This window comes from Ictalurus punctatus, chromosome 27, assembly GCF_001660625.3.
Source record: "Ictalurus punctatus breed USDA103 chromosome 27, Coco_2.0, whole genome shotgun sequence".
NCBI lineage: Eukaryota > Metazoa > Chordata > Actinopteri > Siluriformes > Ictaluridae > Ictalurus > Ictalurus punctatus.
Genome location: NC_030442.2, coordinates 19260376 through 19270507, shown reverse-complemented (window position 1 = coordinate 19270507; position 10132 = coordinate 19260376). Strand labels below are relative to the sequence as shown.

General features: G+C 42.0%; 1 long non-coding RNA gene across 1 annotated transcript in view; it reads right to left on the bottom strand.

Annotated features, from left to right (window-relative positions):
- Positions 1 to 4933: 4933 nt before the first annotated feature.
- Positions 4934 to 10132, bottom strand: part of LOC128629303 (uncharacterized) — a 40877-nt gene continuing 35678 nt past the window's right edge. The window contains exon 2 of the long non-coding RNA XR_008393659.1: positions 4934 to 5275. This is a non-coding gene — a long non-coding RNA (uncharacterized LOC128629303). The remainder of the gene's footprint in view (positions 5276 to 10132) is intronic.

Genomic DNA, 10132 nt, shown 5'->3' with positions numbered 1-10132 from the left:
CATGTTGTAGAAACTGACTCAGTAATGCTGGAGCAGTGGATTCAGGAGCAGAACAGTGCCGATCATACTCTCCTCCACATGAGGGTGTAATAATAACAAAGTGAAATTAAAGTACAAACACTGTAGCAAATAAGAAATTACAGAGTGAAAAGTAATGACCGGATAAACAGCCATGATAAACCCAAATTCTAGCACATTCACAACATACGCTAAACACACACACAGAGGTCACGCGCAGTTTCACACTGTGACCTAGGGTTTCATTATTCTGTCTATACCTCAACAGAAAATGCAGGTTTAAAAAGCTTTTTGCAAAAAAGTTTAATTTGTCAAACGTGTGAGTTCATGTGGACTAAAACACAGAGAACTTAAATGACTCTTTCAGAAATCTATGCGTGTGGCTGCCTAGTCCTCTGAAGCTCAGAGTGAATCTGAAAAGCATGTTAGTGACGTGTTGAATAAACATCCAGCTCCATCTCTCTCTCTCTCAGCCTGAGGAGGAAAGGGAGTGTTTAACCCTGCTGTAGTGCACATTACTGCTCATGGCTGTGTCTCAGTTCCCTCTTAGTCTTCTCCCCAGTGGTTAGATTTGATCAGATTCAGCTGCTCATGCAGGCTTATGTTGGAAAAATCATTTAAACATTTTAATTATTTGTTCCCTGTGAATGAACAGGTGTATAAGGTGTGGTTTTGACCTGAACGGGGCAGAAGGTGTTAAAGCAGGAGTATGTGAGCTAACCCTAATCCTCTGGATCAATCGTCCACTCGACGCCATTATTGACCCGCAACTTCCTGCAGGTTGGCTCAATAACGCTCCGGCTGTGTGATTCTGAATATCGGCAGGTGAAAGGAGGATTAGGATTGAGCTGTGTATGTGTGTGTGTGTGTGTGTTAAAATGTATTGGTATCGACCATCCACATCTCCACAATCCCAGCACAGCATTTCAGAGAAAAGATTTTAAAAAAAAACAGACAGTAATGAAATGCAGGAAAGAGAGTAGAAGGAGGCTGAGACAGATGTGGGGGAGGGGGAGAGAGAGCGACAGACAGAGAGAGAGAGAGAGAGAGAGAGAGAGAGAGAGAGAGAGAGAGAGAAGTATTAAAGTGCTAAGACTTTTCCACAGTGTACTGAAACTCATCATATTATTCAGCAGTGAGGTGACAGGACCCATCATCATCATCACCCTCTTCATCATCATCACCACCCTCTTCATCCTCCTCCTCATCATCATCACCATCATCACCTTCTTCATTATCCTCATTATCATCATAAGTCATCATAACCTTCTTCATCATCCTCATCATCATCATAAAATCATCATCATCACCTCTTCATCCTCTTCCTTGTCATTTACATTTACAGCATTTGGCAGATGCCCTTATCCAGAGCGACTTACAGAAGTACTTTGAAGTCTCTATTAATGAATACATGCTGATACGGGTTCTCTAGGTTACTGACTAAGAATATCACCAGTCTAAAAACTCTGTTGGAAGGTAATATAGTAAGAATAGCACACAGACAACACAATTTATTAAAGTGATAATTGAAGTACTTCAGGAAGAGGTAGGTCTTTAGATGTAGTTTGAAGACCACCAGTGACCCAGCTGTTCGGACATCTAGGGGAAGTCCATACCACCACCTAGGTGCTAGAACAGAGAAGAGTTCTGATGCAGGTCTTCCTTGTACCCTGAGAGATGATGGCACTAATTGAGTGGTGCTAGAGGATCAGAGGGAGTGTGGTGCAATGCGGGGTGTGATAAGTACTTTTAGGTAAGTGGGTGCTGGTCTGGTTTTGGTTTTGTAGGCAAGCATCAGTGTTTTCAATCTGATGCAGGCAGCTACAGGAAGCCAGTGAAGGGAGCATAGCAGTGTGGTTGGCGTTAGGCACACAGGCAGACCTGCCCAGGAGTGAGGTGCAGTAGTCCAGTCTCGAAATGACCAGAGACTGAACCAGCACCCGAGTGGACTGTGTGGATGGAAATGGACGAATCCTTCTGATGTTGGAAAGGAGAAACCGACATGAGCAAGTGAGATTAGCGATGTGAGAGGAAAAGGACAGTTGAATGTCCATGGTTACTCCAAGATGGCGTGCAGTAACGAAGGTGGGATCAGAGAGTTGTCCAGGGAGATCACAAGATTCTGACATGGTGATGAATCACCTGGGATGAACAGCAGTTCCATTTTGCTGGGATTAAGTTTCATGTGATGAGCTGCCATCCATGATGACATGTCTACCAGACATGCTGAGATCTGAGTGGAAACGTGAGAGTCTGAATGAGGGGAGGAGAGGATGAATGGAGTGTCATCCACATAGCAGTGTTATGAGAACCCATGTGAGGACATGACCTCACCGAGAGATCGAGTACAGAGGGAGAACAGAAGAGGGTTATCTGTGGGGAGCAGATGTGGATCTACTTCACGGCACCTGAAATCCAATTCACAATAGGTTCTTGTGGTTGACTGCGTCAAACACTGCTGAAAGGTCGAGGAGGATGAGGACTGATGACAGTTTGGCTGATCTAGCAGCATGTACCTTCTCAGTGATAGCCAAAAGGGCAGTATCTGCGGAATGTGTTGCTCTGAAGCCAGACTGCTTAGGATCTTGGAGGTTGTTCTGTGAGAGATATAGAGAGACAGTAATTGTAGACAGTGCATTCGAGGATTTTAGAAAGAGAGAAGTGATACCAGTCGGCGGTTGCTGGTGTCTGAGGGATCCAGACTGGGTTTCTTCAGGATGGGAATAACCCTTGCTCTCTTGAATGCCGACCAGATGTTATGGAGCCATTGATGTTAGTAGTGATGAAGGGGAGGAGGTCTTGTGAGATGGTGTGGAGCATTGTGGAAGGGATTGGATCCAATGATCAGGTGGTAGGATTGAAAGAAAAGATGACTTGCAGGATCATTTCTGTTGCTAGATTCGAAAAATGTGCCAGTGAAAGAGAAGGGGAATCCTGAGCATGTAGTGTAGGAGTTGGGGTAGAAGTGAAGGTCTGGCAGACTTTCTCAATGAAAAAGGTGGCAAAGTCTTCAGCAGTCAGGAAGGACGGAGCAGAAGGAGCTGTTCGGTTAAGTAGTGAAGAAAAGATGTTGTGGAGCTCACAAGGATCTTGTGCAGAAGTTTCCAGCTTTTCCTTATAGAATGCAGTCTTAGCAGAAGTCACTTCAGAGGAGAATTTGGACAGGAGAGCGCGGTAAGATCTGTGCCAAGTTGTGGTTTCTTCCACTTTCTCTCTGCTGCTCATAGATCTCTCCGATTGCTTCATAACATATCTGATAGCCATGGATCTTCCTGGGTTTAGAAGATAGGAGGCAGAGGAGGTCCATGGATGAGTAAAGTGTCTGTGGCTAACTGTAATGGTAGGGAGGAAAAGGAGTCGGAATCTGGAAGGGATGATAGGGTGCAGGATCCTACGAAGGAAGGGGAGATAGAGTGGAGGTTTCGAGGAGTGGGAGAGAAGTATTGATAGCTGATTTTATTCAGGAGAGGGAAGGTGATGCTGAAGGATACCAAGTGATGATCAGAGATGTGGAGTAGGGTAGCATTGGTGTCTGTAGCTGGAGAGGGGTGGCTGAAGACCAGGTCTAGAGCGTTTCCTCTCTTGTGTGTGGGAGGGCAGCTGTTGAATGTCAAGGAGAAGGAATGCAGAAAAGGGAGAAGGCAAGAGGAGGACTAGAGCTTGTGAGAGAGAGGTTGAAGTCTCAGAGGACAGTACTGTTGGCAGGGAAAGACTGAGGAGCATGTCCATTCCTTCAAGAAAGTCTCCCTGGGGACCAGGAGGGTGGTAGATGACACCTGCCAGCTTCTCGTGGAGTGTGAGAGAAAGCATAAGCAGAGGATAGAGCAGCCAGTGTAGCTGAGTTCTGTGGAGAAGTCCAGGTCTCAGTGCCAGAAAGTCAAAAGAGTAATGGGAAACTAAAGCGGAGATGAAATCTGTTTCTTTACAGCAGACTAACAACTCCAGACCTAACCTAGAGAGAGACAGAGACAGAGAGAGAGAGAGAGAGAGAGAGAGAGAGAGAGAGAGAGAGAGAGAGACAGACAGAGAGCCAGAGAGAGAGAGAGAGAGAGAGAGACAGACAGAGAGCCAGAGAGAGAGAGAGAGAGAGAGAGACAGACAGACAGAGAGCCAGAGAGAGAGAGAGAGAGAGACAGACAGACAGACAGACAGAGAGCCAGAGAGAGAGAGAGAGAGAGAGAGACAGACAGAGTGAGAGAGAGACAGACAGACAGAGAAAGAGAGAGAGAGAGAAAGAGGGACAGAGAGAGAGACAGAGAGAGAGAGAGAGAGAGAGAGAGAGAGACAGAGAGAGACAGAGAGAGAGAGAGAAAGAGAGAAAGAGGGACAGAGAGAGAGACAGAGAGAGAGAGACAGAGAGAGAGAGAGAGTTTGCAGATGTGTATAGAGGTAAAGAAGAACGGTAGAGGATTCAGTGTGAGGTCACTTTCAGACGCTACTGAGTTCTGAAACAGAATTAACGTTAATGCTGTGCTGTGTGTCGTGTCGCTGTGGTGAACCTGCATTACTGAACAAACAAGAAAGATATAATTACACATCACTTATTCATTTAAACACACACACACACACACACACACACACACACACACACACACACACACACACACACAGGTTAAGCTACAGAAATACAGCATCATGAATATTTAGCTCAGTCTTTTTAATAACTGAAACACACATTATAAAGTGGAGCTAGCATGCTAAACACAGCTAACCAGCGTAGTGTCGTAGTGTTAAACACAAGCTAATGGTAATTAAAAGTGTGTGTGTGTGTGTGTGTGTGTGGTTTATGTTATTATGCAGAGGTCTGACTGAATTCATCACTGTGACACAATCATCTAAAAGTGGTCAAATCATTAAAACAAACCTGTACACACACACACACACGCATACACACACACACTCACACACACACGTGTCAGTATCAGCCATTTTTATTTTCCACAGTGAGTTTTCTAAAACCGAGTTGATGGCCTCGGCTCCATGACGGGCAGCTCGTCTCTCAGATATACTGAACGTGTGTGTGTGTGTGTGTGTGTGTGTGTGTGTGTGTGTGTGTGTGTGTGTGTGTGTGTCGGCTGTGTCTCAGTCCTTGTCTTTACTAATCCTCCGTGCCGCTCTCAATTCCTCGGGGCTCGACTTCACCAGGCTGAATTTCAGGATGTGTTTGTGGGTCGAGTCTAGGTGACTCGTCTCAGCGCTTGTGTGGTCAGAGGTCTCATTCTCCATCTTCCAAAAAGTACACAATCCAAACCGTGAGCTGATCACACACAAACACACACACACACACACACACACACACACACATATAGCTGGAATTTAAAGTGACACACTCTTCATGTTCCTTCTTCTTCAGCAACAGTACAAAATAAAGAACAGGTGAGATTTTACTGTCGTCTTCCTCATTCCTCAGTCCTCCTTTCTTTCTTTCTTTCTTTCTTTCTTTCTATCTCTCTCTCGCTCTCCCACAGCTTTCTCGAGGTTTTGATTGATTGACAGTTGATTGAACTTCCTTCATGTCTTCAGTTGTCTCTCTGAGGGAACCGTTAGGTTCCGTAAGGTTCTAACAACAAATTGTTTCCCTTTTCATGCAGGTTTCCAGCCCTTAATTTATCTAATGAATCTGTAAAGAACCCTTGATCCGAGAGTATTACCCACAATCCTCTGGGTGATGTTATCAGGTATAAATGGGCGGAGTTTGTCACTGATCGCTCTCGAGTCATTAGCATGGAGTGTGTTTAATCTGTGAGTGTTGACTTCAGGATTCATCACTAATAAAAGCCCGCGTGTTCACTGATGATGAATCGACCCGTCTCACTGCGGTGGGAGGAGCTTGTTTACCAACAGCTTCAGGCTGCGTCCCAAATCACTGTAACCTGAAGATTCTGCGGCCTTTACACACTCATCTAAATCATTATTTTTCAGTTTCAAGTTCAGGTTAAACATCAGAACGTTCTCGTGTGTTAGTTGTTTATTAAATAAGACGGACTGTAACTGGAGCTAAATATAAACAGCCTGTGTGCTAATATCACTATACATTAGGTGTACATGCAGCTAGTAGACTAACATTACACTGAGTTACTGTTATTCATCTGAACTCACTGCTGTATCATCACCATACTGTTGTATCTCTGGGGGCGGAGCTAAAATTGCATAATTATTTTTTTGACCATGCCCACTCTCGCATTTTGATTGGTTCACTCCTCCAAGGTGAATTCTCCGCCTTTATCAGTCTCTGTCCATGCAAGGGAAAACCTGCAAACAATCTATTCATTTAAAAATGTCTCATTCTTATTAAAACAGCAGATATGTACAATAATATCAATTTAATTTAACAATAAAAATCTCCGAGCTGAGAGTTTGGGAGTGGATTATCCTCCGGCTCTGATTATAAGCTGTAAATCTTTTCCACAGCAGTAAAGAGACATATTAATACGTGACATGTAAACTGCAAAAAATGTTTTGCTGAGTGAATCAGAGTGAAGACGTGGAGCTCGAAAGCAGGGATTTATGATAACGTGCAGACGAACTAAAGTGAAATGTTGTGTATAATTATATTAGTTACGCTTCACCTTTGAGAGCGAAATGGAAGTGATGTATGGAATATATATGCTAATCGAGCTGTCAGAAGTTATTAATTAGTGTTTATCCACAAGTTCACACACTCAGCAATCATCATTACTTAAACCCCTCCCACTGTGTTACATCATAACCAGAAATAAACTTCTAGTTTCTAATTCCTTGGATATTATTCTCTAGAGTGAGGGTTACCCTAACCCTAACCCTAACCCTATGTAGATGTAGCATTAGTATCTGCATTCTCCATGCTTAAAACATCTTAAATCTCGCACCCTAAAATGTTCTTGATTGATTTGCCTAGGGTGCTACACAGAAGAGATTGAGATGTGAGATTATTGTGGGATTATTATGAGATTATTTGGAATCCGCTGAAACAGAAACTGTAGATGAATTTCTGCGGATCTGCTCAGTGTGAGAGGTTTTTGTGGACGTGTGGAAGAGATGATGATGATGGTGAAGATGATGATGAAGGCCAGTCTCCAGATGATGGACACGTGTGTGTTTAAAGGTTAACCAGATTTTGGTTTTTCATTACACTCTTAAGATAACAGCTTTAATTAAAGTGCATTAATTAATTTATATCTAACTTCAAGTCAAGTGAAAAGAGAAGATTTATTTATTCATGTATTAACTCTTTTTGTTTTTATAGAGTTTCAGTCTCTGATGTTTATTGACTGAAATATTTTCGATAAAAATACGACCCACTTTCAGATCAATTTCACGCGTCCATTTATTTAATGAAAGCGAGCGGGAGCTGTCCCGAGGTCACGAGCACTTATTAATCTTTATTTATCCGAGCCACAGAGAGAGGAAGTGTGAAGTATAGATATTACACACGTCTCATGTACTGAGGATAAAAATAAAGGAAACATGCTGTTCCTTAATCTCCTGTGAGCTGATGAGTGTATTATATAAACTTCAGAAAAAGTTTTGTACTTTTAACGAAAATGAATCTGCAGCAGGTCACGTGGTGAAGATCATCATCAGGAAAACAACAGCACAGAGAAGAAAGGGTCTGAACTTCACTCTGTATCACGCAGTCGGAGTTTAAACACAGAGAAGCCACTTTAATCACTGATCAATAAATTGTTTATATCTTCACACATAAACTCAGCATCGTGTGAACATTTATATTACATCTGTTTACATCTCTCACAGCCTGAAGTCCACTGATGTCCATGTGACGATCAGAATTTAGCATCAACATTAGCATAAATACGGTGAGAGTCCTGTCAGAGCTTACGTCCATATGAGGGTCAATGCTTTAATAAAGCGTAAAAAATAACCTCGTGAAGAATAATAAATAATTTTTTCTAATATAATAAAGAAATGACTGAAAATGGCTGAGAGTCATCTCTACACTTTTACTCTCATTAGATACATCTGGATTTATAAATATATATAAAAATGCTAATTAGACATGCCCACATACGACCCTGACCTCCTAACATTAGCTAGGTCACAAATTAGCTCGCATTAGTCACACGAGGGGGATTTCAGTCTGGAGTCTCGATTTACCTGCTCAATTTCTCAAATCTGTCAGAATAACGTTACCATGACAACCAACATCAGCAATGTTGGCTCAGCAGTTAGCTCAGCACACAGGTTCTGTGGCTAAAGGGGGTACCACACTGTTATCCTCTAATCCTGGACAAGATTGGTTTAAAGCTGTGAAGTTTATTTAGTGACAGAACGTTCCTGTAGACTTCTGAATTCATTCTGCTGCTCCATCATGAGTTCATCATCAATAAAGATCAGTGAGAACGTTCCAGAAGCAGCCATGCAAGCCCAAGCCATGACGCTACCTCCACCATGTTTCACAGATCAGCTCGTATGTTCTGGATCATGAGCAGATCCTTTCTTTCTCCACACTTTGGTCTTTCCATCACTTTGGTAGAGGTTCATCTTGTTCCAGAACTTTTGTGGATCATCTCTGTATTTCTTTGTGAATTCCAGTCTGGATTTCTGATTCTTACTGCTGATGAGTGGTCTGCATCTTGTGGTGTGGTCTCTATATTTCTGCTCTCGAAGTCTTCTTCGGTGGACTGTGAGGCCTTCACCCTGCCCTGTGGAGGATGTTGGTGATGTCACTGACTGTTGTTTTGGGGTTTTTCTTCACAGCTCTCACAATGTTGCTGTCATCAGCTGCTGTTGTTTTCCTCGGCCGACCCGTTCGGTGTCTGTTCCTCAGTCCACCAGCGGTTTCTTTCTTTTTCAGGACATTCCAGATTGTAGTATTAGTTATACTCATTGTTTCTGCAATGCCTCTGATAGATTTTCTCTCTTTTCTCATCTTCAAAATGGTTTGCTTTTCTCCCATAGACAGCTCTCTGATCTTCATGTTGGTTTATCTTTTTTAACAACAAATGCAGTCTTCACAGGTGAAACTGAAGTTTAAACCAAGAGTAGATTTTCTAGATTTTCTAGATTTTCTAGCTATTAATGTTTAAACAATCAATCTAACAGGACACACCTGTGTAACAAGAAACACCTGTCAGTCACATGTTCCAATATTTTTGATCACTTGAAAAATGGATGAGTTCAAATAAAAGGTGCCATGTTCTAAGTTGTTGAACACATCTAAATGCAAATATGAAGAAATGAAAGCTGTAATTTTGATCTGATCTCAAACACAGATGTCTTCAGTCTATAGCACAAGCAAGAGAATTGACCGTGCTGTTCCAATACTTTTGGAGGGGGCTGTAGCTCCGCCTCTACATCAGAATTTATATAAATACTGAAAAGAGTTGATAAAACTCATGACTAATGTGAGCTAGTCAACTAGCAGTTAGCTAAACAGCTAGTTAAGTTTGTGCAGTATGATATGTTCATGATATCAGAGTGTGTGTGTGTGTGTGTGTGTGTTTGTGTGTGTGTGTGTCTGTGTGTGATGGCTGGAAGACATGCAGCAGCGAGATATTTACACGTTCATCTATAGTTATAGTTCCTGGATAAAGGTGTGGAGATGTTCCTCACGTTCTTTCATCTTTTCTTTTTTAAAATTTCATGTTCAGGAATCCTTAATAATAAAAGAATGTGATTTCACATTTATATCCAGTCAGGATAAATAAGAAAATAAATAAGTAAATAAATAATGAATCCTGACGTAAGAGCGGTGCTGCGTGTAAATAATAACACATTCAGACGAGTTTTAAAACCTGAGATATTTCCTGAGTGGTGCTATGTGTATTAGGAGCGATGTACGTATCTGTATGATGTTGTTGTTTATATACCGATTTTCCTGTTTATTCTTCACATTTAATACATAAAAGTTTTATTATTTTTTGTTTTATGGTTAAATCTCCAGACAGTTTATCAAATAAATTTCTGCCCTTTCATTTTTTATGACGGCAGACAGTTTTATCCTCAGCTGTCGAGTCAGATCTTGGCTTTATAGACTCCTGCTGTATAACTCTGTGTGTGTGTGTGTGTGTGTGTGTGTGTGTGTGTGTGTGTGTGTGTGTGTGTGTGTGTGTGAGACACTACAGTCCTGATGCTAATGAGTGTTTTCAGAAATCTGTTAAATATAAAACTTCCT